We start from the raw sequence: 15700 nt of genomic DNA on the forward strand, positions 1-15700 counted from the left end.
AAAGAACGACAAAACAAACAAACAAGGAAAAAGGAGAATCGGGGGAATGCAGAGAAACCTGAGGTTATGCATGAGTGGGTCTATTCAAACATAAATGTATATGTGCAAGCCAATAACATGTTAAAGAACAGAGTTAAAGAATTTCAAATTCTTCCTTGGAATACTGGAAACAGGAAATTAAAAATATCTTTAAGAAATGACTATTTAATTATGATGATCAGTTAGTTATTTAAGGTCCACAGAGTAGCACAATTGTTTTTAGCTTATTCAGGTACAGGGCATAGTTTTTATGAAAGAAAAAAGTCTTAAAACCTCAAAAAGTACTATAGTGAAATGCAAGGAGACATGACCAGATAAATATACCTCCCTGGAAAGAATACTATTGATTTTTATAGTGTTTGTTCTGCAGGGATTTTTTATTCAGTCCTGGCAACCATTCAAAATCTGCATTTAAACCGAATTTTTTAAAGTGATGATCCTGATCCATTTTCTCAATGTCAGGAAATAAAAGTGTATTCTTAATGAAAAAGGCACTCTAGATATAAAATATTTAAAAGCTTCTTGCTAGAACACTTACTGGTTAAAAAAAAAAAAAATGGGGTGGGGGTGCAGAGGACACTTACATTTGTTTTTGTGTACCAATGCCAACAAGCAATTCAGCCAAGAGGAGAGTTAAAATCAACACTCCACCACCATCTATCAGGCCCACATCTTTTATTGAGGGCAATGTTTGAAAATTATTGATGACTCAAGGTGCAAATACTGTTTCAGGCTTCCTGTTTCCAGCTCATATGATGAGAATGTCACCACAAAGATGTCTGTTCATCGATTTCCCCCTGCTCCCTCTTGCTTCCCCCCCTTTCCTAGAAACTATTTAGCTGTTAGTGAGTCTCACTGTATGTCAGGTACTAAACAAGCGATGATGCCAGGTGGTTAGAACTGTAGAAACTTACTGTTAAAAATAATCTTTCATTTCCTCACCAAATGTTTACACACTGCAAAGACTTTTTCAAATTCTTCATGGTTGATGTAACTGTAAAAAGGAAAAAATAAATAAATAAAAAGAGAACAAACTCTTCATGCTTCTCACCCCTCACTTTTTTTTCTGCTCAGTCTGAAAATGTTTGATAGGCAAGCTACAATAAGGAGATTTTGCTCTTTATTATTTGTTTGCCAATTCAGCTTTTACAGCTAGAGTTTTTATGCTCAAAATCACATCAGATTTGTCCAAATATTTCAAACAGGTCCAGTTACTGCACCCAGTGCAGCAATTCTAACCTCTTGCATTAATGTAAAGTGCACCACGAACACTTGAATAGTGGTAGAGATAACGGGATAAGGAATCAGAGCAACCACAGCACAGTTGCCGTCATAGGACAGACAAAGATAGCTGGAGAGAGTGGGGTGAAAGGGAGAGGGAACCCTTTCCCAAGAACAGCAGTTGCTACCCTGTCACACATGTGGGTGTACTCCCACATGTAAATACCCTTCCCCTTTCCTGTCTCCATTGTTGTCCACCCCACCATTCTTTCCACAATGGTGAGGCTGTCGTCTTCCTTCCTTGCTCCCTCCCACCTTCCTGCCCCCATCTCTCCCTCTCACTCCCTCCTTTTCTCCCTCCCATGCACAAACAGCATGGGAGGCTCAAGGACCTGAACAGACTGCAATCAGAAACAAAAGGGAAAAAGAACAATACACCTTGCAAAATACACCTCGTTTAAACTTGTCCTGAATCTTCAAGATCAGACTAATGAAGAAGTTGCAAGTTATGTTAGAAAATGGAAAAAATAAATAAAAAATCTCAGCCTGCTAAATTCCCCATCAGTCTCTCAATTCTCACCATTCAGTCTCTGCCAATGTCTGTTCTTCTCCATCTACTTTTCTAAGCTCCTTACCCTCTTGTCCTACTGTCTCCTCCCTCCCTCTTACCACTATAAAACACTGCTGTTAAATTGATTTTGTACATACTGTGGAAAGCCTTGAGATGCCTTTTTAGGGATCTACCATGGTGCAAGAGGCTTTAAAACCTTTGTTAAATGCAGAAGCAGTTTGCCTGTTGCTGCCACCTCAAAGAGAGATCATATTATCATTTACCTCATTTCATGTCCTACCATTCCCTTAACTGGGAGCTTACATCTTATCTCACTAACCTTCATTGTAAAGTGCTGTACAAATATCTTTGTGTGCATGTAAAAGGGGGTGTGAATTACAATGTGCTGAAAAAGCAAGAGAACAGTCATAACTAATATTTCAACAAAACGAAAACCACCCACACAAACCAGTTCCTGCTGTTGAGGAATTGAATGCCCTCTGAGTTTTCTGCTTGTTAGGAATTGGTGTATAGGGAGAGCCAGCTGTGCTCTTTGAGCTGAGTTCTACTGAAGCTGGGTGATGGGGAAGTGACACAACACAGAGGAAAGAAGAAGAATTCCCACAAGATAGTAGTGTCATGTTTCCAATTGCTTCATCAAATCTACCTTGCAATGATACTCACGTCTTGAAAAAAACTCTGTCAGGAATATAATTTCATCCATCCCACTGAAATAAGCTTCAGCCTGAAATACGCTATGTCATTCCATCAAAGCTGATCCAGACCTCAAAAATGTTATTAACAACAACAGCAGCAACTGCAATACAAACACTAAAGATCATACCTTGCTTAGAAGTAGGTATATTTTAAAATAGTTTGGGATATACTACCTATTGCATTTTTACTTCATCTTATATGAGAAATCTCACTGCTGATCGGGCTGTAGCTGTATGCATAAAATTAAGTTGTGTTTTTTTTTTTGTTTGATTGTTTTGTTTTTCAACATCAGCGCCTTTATCATGTCCAAATACAGGTCTAGTCTCTTTTAACCATACAAAGTCAGCAAACATTTTCAGTTACAAATAGCAGGGGAAAGAGATGTTATGTACAGGCAAGGCCTTGGCCAGTCTCTACTAACTTCATTTTTCCTTGACTGAGGACTCAGGGTTTGCCCATACTTACTTAAAAACAACACATTAATGGATATTCATGAAGAAAATCTGAAAACAGAATTAAAATTCTTCTTATTTCACAACACCAAAATTATTATCAAATTGTACATGTCTTTTCCTAGGAATCTATAATTGTACAGACATGGTGAAGAAGAAAATTATCCACACCATATTTTACAGAACACAATCTTAATCCTGACAGCAAGCTATGGTCATTTTATTTTCCATGAGTGTTTTTCTGGAGTGCAGCACAGTGGGAGATAGGACCAAAGTTGTTCAGTGTCACTTTGGGAGACAGTGCTGGCAGTGCGCTCTTCCTCAGTCGACAGTGATTTTTACATTATGTAATCTAATAGCGACAACAAGCACAGTAAAAACAGGTTGCTCTTCTGGCATGGGGGAATACGCAAGACAGTTTTTATTGGGGATGCATGAAGTAGTCCACTAGGTAATTAAAAAGAAATTGTAAAAACATATGTAACAAAAAATCCAAAGATTAAATAATGAGCTGTTTCTTATCTGATTGGTGAAGAATGAAGCAACAGGTAAAACTGTGGACTACTGTTATTAAAGTGACTCCTAAGAGAAATAGATGTGAGATCATTGTAGTTGTCCATGTAAATATAATAAAAAGATTGTTCACTGTTGCAGGGAGTTTCAAGATTATAGTCTGCATCTTCTAGTGCTTTCTGAGGCAGAGCTCTGAAAACATTTGCTAATAAGTAAACAAATCAAATCTGAAAAGAATGATCTTTTTTACAATAATTTGGGAATTCCTTCAGTTATGAAGAAATGTTATGAATAAGAAATCACTCCTACCAAGAATGTAAGCCTGATAACATCAGAAATGTGGGGACTGTAGGATATAGAAGCAGCAGAAATATAGTAAGAAAATTACAAGATGAAGTGTTATAAAAGGATACAAAACCTGGCTTGAATTTTATTTAGCAACTATTCCTTTCTCTATTAAAAGGATCTTTGATAAGTGCTCTCCTTGTGTTTTTTCACTGGTGTCTGGACTACATATTCAGGGTAGGAGGTTTTGCCAGACCTACCCAGCAGGACATCATCGGGGTTGCTTAATTAGTTAAATCACATGGACTACCACTACCTCAAGGATTAAAGTGCCGTGGAGTCTTTGTAAAATACAAAGCCAAGAGGCATTGCTTTTATTATAAGTAAAGTTAATAAAGTCCCCAAAGGCTTTTTGAGTCTCCCAGCTGGAAGTTCCTCCTTGAGCTGAAACACTGGAAGCAGCTAAGTCTAGATAAGCTCAAAATCTTAAAGGGAGTTTGGTTACACTCATGAGAGGGGAAAATGGGGTTCTGGAGGCACTGGAGCAGCCCTGTTTATGCTTCTCCTTTGAAGCATCCTTGGGTTGCATGAAGGGAATACAGCTGATGAATTTTCTGTCTATATTCTTTTGGCTAATGAGAATCATGTAAACAGATGATAAACTCCAGAAATTTTTGCAGTTAGTACTTACCGTTGCTCAACTTGGATTTCTTTGTCCATGTCATGTGACCATGGTATTCTTAAAAGTATTTAGTACTTCTATAACAATATAGAACTAACAAAAAGAAGATTAAAAGCTCTTTTTTTCTTTTTTTTTTTTTTTTTTCTGGCTCACGTTTTACTGAGAAACAATCTACACTGGGAAACTACTTACTTCACAAAAGACCAAACTTAGCTCTTACTGACAGAAAAAAAAAATCCCATAAAAACCTTATGAGAAGACTAAAAGCAAACACATATAAAAATATATGAACTCAGGTTATTAAGAAATCATGCTTCATTTTAGTCTTTGAGTAATAGTAGTCTAGATTGCTACAGAGTAACTGTCCTCTGAATATGACAAATTTGCTCTTAACCTTGCATTTATTTTTAGTTGACCTAATCGGAAGTCACTGGAATAGCACCAGAGAAAAAAAGGCTAAAAATGTTATGTTTGCAAACATAAGTTTGAGGACTGTCTTTTTTTTTTTTTTTTTCTTTTTTTTTTTTCCTTTTCAGCTTGTTTAGAGCTTTTGGCTTTCACTACTAACTAAATCATTCTGTTGTTGATAGTCCAAAGGGTAAAAATCATTTTGTAGGACATCCTGCAATGGTTAACGGGCAGACAAATGTTGCAAACATTTTCTTCCTTCTGGCAGAAAAGAAAGCATCCATGAAGTACACTTCGATACTGGCATTAAAGACTCACCAAAAGAGTGCTTAATAGGAAATGAATCTGTACGCTTTTTAATCTTTTAGTCTTAAACAAGCATAATTGAAATCTTCTGTCTGGAATACAAACAAACCATGTTTTACCTCAGTAAGCAGACATGATTACTGCTGCTCTGTCGAAGCCCTGTTGCTTAACTGTCTTGGGTTTTCAAATCAAATTATACATCCTCTCCCTCCACTGCACTGAAAGACGATAAAATAAACAAGGCAGTCACAAAACACACTCTCATTCTTTTCCTCATTGGTCTGACAGATTCCAAAGGAGGATGAGGTTGAAAAAGAGAGTGGATAAATCCCCCTGGACTCTTTGTATTAGATAAAGCAAGCTAACAGAGAGAGAAGTGATCACTTTACAGCAGAGATGAACTTCTCGCAGGAAGTTTGATAAATTGACATCATTCCAGGCAATTTGAGGTAATATAATCTTCATGTCTGAACAGTGTAATTACTGGATATGTTTCCAGCATTCAGAAACACTCTGTATCAATCACCATGAACAGTTTTAGCAACCGTTTATTTCAGGAAAAGACCGGGGGGCGGGGGGGGGGGGGGGGGTGGGGGGTGGGGAGGAAAAGAGTAAAGGGGAAGCTAAACAGTAATTTAGCATTAAACAAAATAATATAGCTGGCAGAAACATCTGCCACCTCAGTGAAGACGAGAAGACCTGATGCAAGTGAGATGGGCTCAGCAGAGATACAGCCTCACTGATGTCAGGTAGGGGTCTGTGTTCTAGCATAATCCAGCCTCTCTTCTTCACAGAATATGCAGCACTTCTGATGCCGTCAGTACAATCCCTGGCTATTTCATCCATCAGTCTCTACACCTCCCAGGTTTGGCACATGGGCAGTTTGCCCAGTGAGGTGAGGTGTAACAACAGTTTTCCATTTTCAAGGAAGACATGGTGATAGAAGAGCAGAAGGAGTGGAAATAAATCCATTGTGTGTATACACCACAGTCTGAGTGTAAGGAGGTCATTTTTACCATGTGCTCAAAGACAGAGGTAAGACAAGTCAGCTGCAACTGTAAAATTGAGAACTGCTTCGCTGTTGGGCTTTTTTCTCCCACTCACAGAGGAAATGTTTGCCCTACTGACATGCTGAATTAATTCCCAGCTGCATGTTTTCAAATAACTTATTTTTATTCAGTTCCATATGGGGGGCATGAGGTTAATTTTTCAAGCTACGTGTAAGGTTGCAATAATTCATTTTTCGTTTCTAGTGACATTTATCAAAGTGGCAAGAACCACCACTAAAACATGTACTAATTGACTTTCCGTTATTTATAATGTCAGATAAGAGGCAAGCAACAAAAAAATGATCTGCTGTTTCATATAGTCCATGCAGAATGTAATGGAAAGAAGACCAGTCATTGGAATTACTCTGAATATACAGTGGTTAGCCATGAATAGATTCTGGACCACATTCAAAAATGTTTTCTGGTCTGCGCTCCAGCACTTTTAATTTCTAAAAAAATGGACAGGTCCCAGGTTTGTGGTCCTTCCTAAGGCACATTCACAATGCTACGCTTCAATCAAGTCTGCTGCTTTGCATGTGTGGCAAACAGTTCAGTCTTGGGTTTATTTTCAAATCCCAAGGTGTACTTGTAAACAGCCACAGGTCTGCTGATCAGAATATTATAAAAGTGAGATATAATGCCCAAGTTAGGATTATTATTTTTTTTTTCAAACCCTTACCTAGTAACTATGAAAGCTTGAGGCCCTGAACAATAACGTGAATAGTGTTAATGAATTTGGGATGAATAATATTAATCTTTTGTGACAAAATAATATGTAAGCATCTGCAAGCAACTAAAACAAATGTAAGGGATGCCTTTTTTATTGTTATTTTTTGTAATGAGCCTTGATGTTTCTCAAGGAATCACATAGGGATAGCTTTGACTTCTGCAGACTCATGCCTAAGGGAAAGCAAGGAGGCTTTCTATCGTATAAAGGATATTCTTGTGCAAGCTAATCTAAAGGAACCCCTACTCAATAAGGAATTTGTATTTTTATTATGTATTTATTATGTATTTTTATACATAAAAATGTGGTGTATAATAGGTGTAGCACATTTATTATTTATTCCAATCTTAAATTCGTTACCTAAATGGAATCTCTTTGTGCTGATTATACAAAGACAGTAATGAAGAAGCCTAAATCTGTGGGCAAGCCTAAGAGAAGGTGATGAGCTGCTACTACAGACAGAAGAATTTTGGCTAAATGGTGGGAGATGAAGCACTGCTTCATTGAAACATCCAACACAGAATTAATATGCATATATATATTCAAAGAAAAAAGCAAAAGTAGACAGATTGAAGATTCCAGGAAGGAAAAGTGTTGATGGCTTCAAATAGTTACTGAGCTGCATGTTAGTCTACTGCTGGGCTCATGCAGACAGACCATTTTCAACACTGTGATAAAATATTTTTTGAGGGATTTTGCATAAATGTTTAGAGACATAGCTTCAAAATGCTTAATACGAATACCAAGAAAATTCCTAAGAACTTCTCTGAAAGCAGTAAATATATGCTAGAAGGTGCAACGGAGTTATCTCATGACAAATCTGCATACAAATTATAATAATATATAGCAGAAAGTGTGGCCACAAAGAAAACTTTTCTTCACATTTATCCACGTCATGTTGATGGTACTCCTACCTTTAATCTGTTACAAACACAGAATTTCACCTTTATGAGGCTGACCAATAAATCAGTTTTCATGCAGTCAAATCAGTTTTTTGATGCAAAACAGTTTAATATCTGTCTATAATGCTTTATATATTCCTAGAACAACTGAGACACCCTGCACTGATATTGTCTTTGATAAGAAAGCATCTTCCAATAACTAAAGTTTCTTCTAGCTTCTCCATTAGTACATTAGGCTGTTAGAAAGGTTATTTTATGCTTATTGTTTCTTTAAAGTGGCCAGAAAATGAATTGAAGAAATACTGTGTTTAGGAGCAGGGACAAAGCTTTAGCGTAAATTACAATAACAGAGGATGAAATTACATTGAGCTAATTGAGAATTTAACAAAGCACTTGTGCGCATTAGACATGTTATGCATTGGAGACAAGAGAATCATGATTGAAGTAGCCTATTTCACAACCTCCATTATGAATTCACATACAGATATATTTATACAAACATTTATATATCCATGTGTCCATGAATATGTTCCAACTCTCCAGTAGTTTTAAGTGACAAACAGAAATACATAATCCATGAACTAATAAAGTATGTACTACTTAATAATATAAGAATACAAATAATAAAACGTATATTTTTAAAATTTAAAATTAAAAATGTTTGCCTTTTGTCATATAAACATGGTGGACAAACCTGTTACAATCTTACCAGAATCTTGAAACAGAGAAACCTTTGAGCTAACAGGAAAATCAATAACAATGTTTCAGCAGAACTCAGACTGAGATTTTTAAAGCCCTATCAAAGATTAGGATGCCCAAATGCTCTAAGAATCTTTCTCCAGTACCATGTGCATAAAATGAGAGGAGAGCTTTCTTTTGGGATGACTCTCTTTTCACTGAAAAAGTTCCAACTGTCCCTGCCAGAAAAACTTTACTTCAAAATTATGCCTAGGTACTATGTAACAATGAAAACGCTGAGTTATCAGTTAACCAGAAATAAAGTTTTGCTGGTTAAGGATTGTCCTTCCAATCTTAATCTGTTTATGATTTTTGCCTTATTTCCACAAACCTCAACGCACTTGTTGAGACAAATCTCAATGGAGACAGACTAATTTTCCAAATAAAGTAGTTCACTTTGAAATCCACATTTCACATATCTTTAGGATATTAAATTTAACCTAATTTAATTCATTTCAACAGTATATTCACTTCTGAAAAGGCTGAATAAACTTCTGGATATTATATAATATAAGTTGCATGTGATTAAACTGAAGTCATTTAAGTGAAAATTCTACTTATTCTGTAGAAATCCTAAAAATATTTTCTGTTCTATGAGCAACATGTTATCTCCTGAGTTATATATGTCTTTCTTATAAAAGACTTGTATTTCAAGGAAAATAAATCAGAGGAGAAACACTTTTGGGAGGAAGAAAACATGATTTAAAACTTGTCTACAGCATTATAATGCATAGCATTATATATTTTTTAATGTATTTGCTTGTCTATATTATATATATGCATCTTTTTGTAAGTGTATTCACATATGTATATGCACATGCATATATACACATACATGTATACATATATGTATGTGAATATGTAATATATGTAAATACAATGTTTGTATATATATACTCCTACACATATTTTTCTATGTATAAGTGACTGGATATACATGAATGTTCACTCTCATGAAATAGTTTTACCAAAACAGAAAAAGCCATGTCAATAAAGTGACAGGAATAGAAATTTCAATTAATGGTAACAAAAAATGATTAGATGCTTGGAGTCACTCTGATAGAGTTGAGGACAGAAAAGATTTCAGTTCTCTACCTTTAAAAGCAACACAAATGGAAGCTGACAGAGAAGAGAATGTACAATAATAAAAGATATAAAAACCTAAAGAATGACCTCCCTTTCCCTTTTCTTTTACTGCAAGAACAACGTGCTACAAAATAAAAAGTGTCAGCTTTACAATTATTGAAATACATTTATTTATTTTTTTGACATCATGAATAACTAGTAAAGATCCTTGCTCTATCACTTAGAACAAGTGATTGGCCAAATAAATTAAAAATAAGGATGAGGCATTTCTATGGTTAGAGTAACCATAGTTATGATATATAAACCATTAGTCATGTATGAGTGCAGATTCATGCTATGGGCAAACTCTTCTATACTAGATTATTATGTAAGTCTAATTTTCAGAAGTGCATTGAAAGCTTTACATTTTTTGGGGGGGGAAAAAAAAGTTTGGTTACATGGAGTTTATTTTAATGGTAAGGACGCTAACCTGTTAGTAGAGTGGCTAATAATAAGTTGGCTGGTTATCACCATAAAAGTATCTACAGAAAGCTGATTGAATGAACACGGCACAGCAAAAAAGATTAAGCAACTAATGTAACCTGTGCATATTATTGTGAGCTAAGGGACAAAGAATTTCCAACTTTTATTCTGACTTTGAAAACAGGAATATGAGAAGAGATCATCTAATTTTCAGAAGACACATGAATAACTGGATATAATTATCTGGCACCTTGAGAATGGAAATTAACTTCAACACCATTGTTTCTCAGCTTTAGCATTTAGCTAGGGGAATAACAACTAAATGTTATCAGGGCACTGGGGTTATTATTCCACCTCATAGCTTGAAAGCCATGTGTATGCTATCACACAGCATGGATCTCTTAGTAGAGCTGTTAGGTTCTGCAATTTGCTTGCAATTTGTGCTTTCCTAATAACTGAACCTGCATCCTGTGTGACCAAGGAGTGACACAGACACATACACAATCCATCAAGCTGCAGACACCCTCAAGATTTATCCAAGCATGGTTTCCTGCTGCACTGTGATCAAAAGATGAACATACTGAAGCCCAATCAAAGCACATGGCAATTAACTGGAAGCCTTTAGAAATAAAACTTCAAAAATAAATCATCTGAAGTTGGAAAGAGCACTGAGTGTAGCAGATGTTATGATCTACGTTATTATTAAACCCTTTAGCACTGAGAGTTTATCAAGATGGCAATGAGATACGTAAGATTTATTACTTAGCTTTAATAAACATACTAAAGATCTAAGGAGATAAGAATGGGACATTTTCATATTTACCAGTATCCACAGGAATCCCATTTCATATAATTCTATCAGTTTATTAAAAATAGTGTATTTTGGTTACTGAAAATGTCATTTATTTTTGCTGCAGTTTTTACAGAAATATTTACAGATGCCATCTATCTGAAAGAATTCTGTTTCAAGAAGATGAAGCATATGGTTGGGACCCTGACATGATGTGTCTGCATGTGCATGCATGTGTTTATGCATAAGTGGTTAGAGGAGGTCAGCCTAAGCAGGAACTCACCTAATGATTCACAATTTCCAGAGATGCTGAAGTTGCAGCTATTGAAAAGTTACCCTGAAAGAAAACTGAACCTTTCCCTTTCTATATCATCCAACACCAAAGCCTCATTCTTCTTCCTCACCCCCTTCCTTCCTAGACTGTAGGCAATATTCATTACCCTTAAAGCAGTAAATAACCTTCACAGACAGTGGCAGACACACCTATTGCCCTCACCTGTGATTTTTAAATATTTTATTTCACATAGAAAAAATAAAAAAAGACATAATAGTCATAGAGATTTTTAATATTTCTACACTAGGCACACCATATTGTAGGGCCCTCCTTCTTTCCTTTTCCTATGCTAAATTGCATATTAACTGCCCAATATACTTTCCCCCATATTTATATACTAACAGACTACATCTGAAGTCTACATCTATTTCCGTGCTCCTTTTTGCTCAGGAAGAACTGGACCATCAATAAAGTAACCAAACAGTTTAAAAGTTTGTCATAAACATCTACATGAATCCCAATAAATTATTAACATCAACCATTTTCAAATGGTCATGAATTTGCCATTCATAAAAATATATATATAAATAGAGGTTTAATTCACACTGAAGCCCAAAGATTTTTTCTTTTTATTTACACAAATATCCATGTTTGAACGTTAATAAAACAGTTTAATAATTTATTAAATTAAATATTCTCTACACAGTCCTGACAAAGAAGAGCAGACAATGGCAATTAAAATAAAAACAAGCAAAATAAAATCATCCAGTGCAGGTACTCCAGTTACATCCATCCTTAAGGTCTGCCCAAGAAATTTTGTTCTTTAGAAGGAATCACTGCATGGTAATTAATTTGACTTTCAGTGGCTGCAAAGGGAACATTTCTTCTCATAACAGCTATGAACTCAGCAGGTCTATAGAACATCAGTGGACCGTGGTTTTTAGTTTGATTAAACTTTTATGCCCATACTGCATGGGGTTCACTAAAGATAAGATTTGTAAAATGTATATGCATATAAAATAAGTGCAATGTGATTTATTTGGAGGCAAACCAGATTTCAAATGTAAAATGATGAAAGAACAGTTTTATTCCTTGATCAGATCATACTTACTTTTTATAAAATGTACATATACATCCTTGAATCAATTGCTAAAATGCTCAAAAATATATAATTATGTTGTTTGGAGTGTTAAGCAATTATTGCCAGTTTCAAGGCTTTGCTACTATAACATGCCCAAGGCAAAAACTCTTTGCGTTCATGAATATTGGAAAGAGCAAGTCATAAATCTATAATCTGAATATCAACATCTTTCAAGCTGCCTGTAGTAGTAGAAACATATATTTCAATCTGAGACTGCTGATTTTATTTGCTGCCCTCTGATTTCATAGTTTGTATAGTATTTCTACCTGTAATCACCTATCTATCCAATACTTTCTGAATTAATAAAAGCTACCAAGAAAAAGAAGATGACATGGACACTGTGCGTCCAGCATTGTACACAACTCTCAGTGATGTAGCTACAATGGAGATTCTGTCTTTTCCTTCAAAAAAGCACATGGTACAAAGTATACTTTTGTCTGCATCAAGCAACAAAGTAGGAAGTGAATGAATGTTTCTATAGCATTAGAGCAATACAAGTTTGTCAAACAGATGTAATAATAGATAAATTTCTCTATTCACATGCCATCTCAAGCACAAATGAAAAATCCTGGAGCATTGGTTTGGATGGCTGTATTATACTGTTCCACAGGAGAACGGTGGTGATCCTGTCCCAAGGAAATTAGCTTGTATCAATACTCCATCTTAACCCCAGTCTTCAGGAAATTCTTGTTTACAGTTCAGGGTTGAAACCAAACATTTCTTCTTTTCTCCTTCCTAAAGAGATGCTTGTAATTAACAGTTGATGAAAAAGGAAGAAGGGAGAAGGGAAGAAGAGAGGATGGACCAAACAAATCAGATAGCACTAAACACTTAACCTTTCCTTTCTTCTCTCAGTGGATATCCTGATACATTTTGTCCTGAGACAAAGAAGTCCAGTAAAGGTAGGCAACAGCAACAGAGGGAAGTCCAAAAGAGTCCCTGAAGCTTCTGATTTATAGCCTAGGTCAAGATAGCACACATTATGTGTCTCAAGTGGGGAAATTATATAGGTATAGATAAAAAAAGATAAAGAGAGAGAGATGATAGATAGACAGACAGATAGAAAGATAGATAGATTATACATGTAGGTAGCAAATGCAAACTTTTTCTTATGCATCTCCCCAAAAGGTGAAAAGTAATGACACCAAGAACAGAGAGGTTCTCCTGAAGGTTTCTTCTGATCCAGAATCACTCACTCTCTTCACTGAAATCTCAAAAAGCCAAATACACATCCTATCTCAGCCTGAATGTAGAAAAATGGGTACAGGAATTTTCCATGAATATAGAGAGTAAGAATGTAAAAGCTTTAGTTAAACAGTCAATTACAAAACAAACAGGTACGTGCTGTCATCCATACAAACTTCAGAGGACCTGAGAACTGCTTTACATTACCAAGTTTCTCAGTATGCTGTTCATAAGGTACTTTGTTCCATCTACTTCCAAGGGAAATTCTTTATACATGAAGAACAGGTATGCCTGAAAAACTCATCTCTAGTAAGTGAATGATCAGACACAGTGCAAAACACCTGAAGATTTATGGGAATCTCAATGATAAATTCATAGTTATATTTCACACTGCACATATGAAAACCCTCCCCAAACTAGGACAAGCTCAAGAGTTTAACCTGTGCAATGACTGTGAAATACTGGATCTTAACATTTTTATCCACCACTGTAAAACGAGCAGAAAAACAAACAAACAAACAAACAAACCCCAAAGCCCGAACTGGAGCTAAGCTTGCTACGCCACACACATCCTACAGGGCAATCTGCTGTTTTGAGGAATTTACAGATTGAACAGTTGCTATAGCCAGCAAGACAAAGTCCAATTTGAAGTAAAAATGTCTAACCTATTGAGAGCATGAACAGATTCATCACTTTTGATATTTTATGAACACCATAACCTGAGTGAATTAGATTGCATTTCAAAGCAAGAATAAACTGCAAATAGAAATGAAAGAACTGCGGCCAGATCAACAGCACATAGTGTGACACATTAAATCTGCTCTGCCAAACGCAGTTTCAGCTTCCTTCTAGGATGCATATGAATAAATACTTTGAGTCACAGTATACACTAGCAACATATTTCACCTGGTATGTGAATAGGAAAATAAAACTGGACTAGAAAAATTTCTCAAATTCCATGTCTTTCATTTACTGAATGGTTTCAAGTGAAAAGTGTAAATTTACACTTCACTTTATAAATGTTATGTCAGTGCTTTCAAACAAGTATACTTGGATCCTTATGATCTTTATGAATTTCTTATATATCCATCATCCTCACTATATTGAACAGGATTTTTCAGTATACTTTAAAGGCAAAGATTTAGTTATCAAATGGTGTAATACAAAGAAAGGCTTAAGCTTCAAAATAATACTAATAATAATTTTGACCATTAGTGGTACTCAGATCAAAGGATATTTATAAAAAAAAAAAAAAAAAGAATACACAGGGTTGGGGGAAAGCTATACTAAGATCTGGGGTGTGTGCTTGCAGCCCAGAAGGTGAACTCCTTTCTGGGTTACTTCAAAACAGGAGTGGCCAGCAGGTCGAAGAAGGTGATTGTGCCCCTCTGCTCTGCCCTTGTGAGGCCCCACTTGGAGTATCACATCCAGCTCTGGGGCCCCCAGCACAAGTAGGATGTTGATCTGTTAGACTGGGTCCAGCGGAGGCACACAAAGTTGATCATAGGGCTGGAGCACCTATGAAGAAAGGCTGAGACACCTGGGGCTGTTCAGCCTAAAGAAGAGAAGTCTCCAGGATGACCTTATTGCAGCTTTTCAATATTTAAAGGGGGCTTGTAAAAAGGGTGGAGAGCAACTTTTTGTTCAGGCAGATAGTGACAGGACAAGGGGGAATGGTTTTAAACTAAAAGAGAGGAGATTTAGATTAGAGGTTAGGATGAAATTCTTCATTTGGAGGGTGGTGAGGCACTGGAGCAGGTTGCTCGGAGAGGTTGTGGATGCAGAGAGTGGCATCCCTGCCCATGGCAGGGTTGTTGGAACTGGATGATTCTTAAGGTCCCTTCCAACCTGAGCCATTCTATGATTCTATGATCTGAACAATTCAACTTAAGAATTTGGGCTTGGGCTCCTTCTAACAGAATGTGCTGGTCCTCTGGGACAAATTACAGTCAAAACTGAGTAATTAGAAAGCAAGAGAAAATCTATGGAACCTTAAAGTAAAAAGACAACATAACAGCAAATACTCTCCCTATAAAGGAAGTAAACTTTTTGAAGTCTGACTTCAGTTTTGCTGGAACAGTGCCTCCACATTGCATTCTTGCAAATAAAAGTTGTATTAGGCCAAGTTGCTAAGCCTGCAACATCCAACTAAATGCTACAGCATAAATGACAC

General features: G+C 36.1%; 1 long non-coding RNA gene across 1 annotated transcript in view; it reads left to right on the forward strand.

The window, feature by feature from the left end:
• Positions 1–5783: 5783 nt before the first annotated feature.
• LOC310895428 overlaps positions 5784–15700 on the forward strand; it is a 35631-nt gene continuing 25714 nt past the window's right edge. The window contains exon 1 of the long non-coding RNA XR_014580680.1: positions 5784–5922. This is a non-coding gene — a long non-coding RNA (uncharacterized lncRNA). The remainder of the gene's footprint in view (positions 5923–15700) is intronic.

The sequence above is a fragment of the Anser anser genome, assembly GCF_964211835.1.
Source record: "Anser anser genome assembly, chromosome: 2".
NCBI lineage: Eukaryota > Metazoa > Chordata > Aves > Anseriformes > Anatidae > Anser > Anser anser.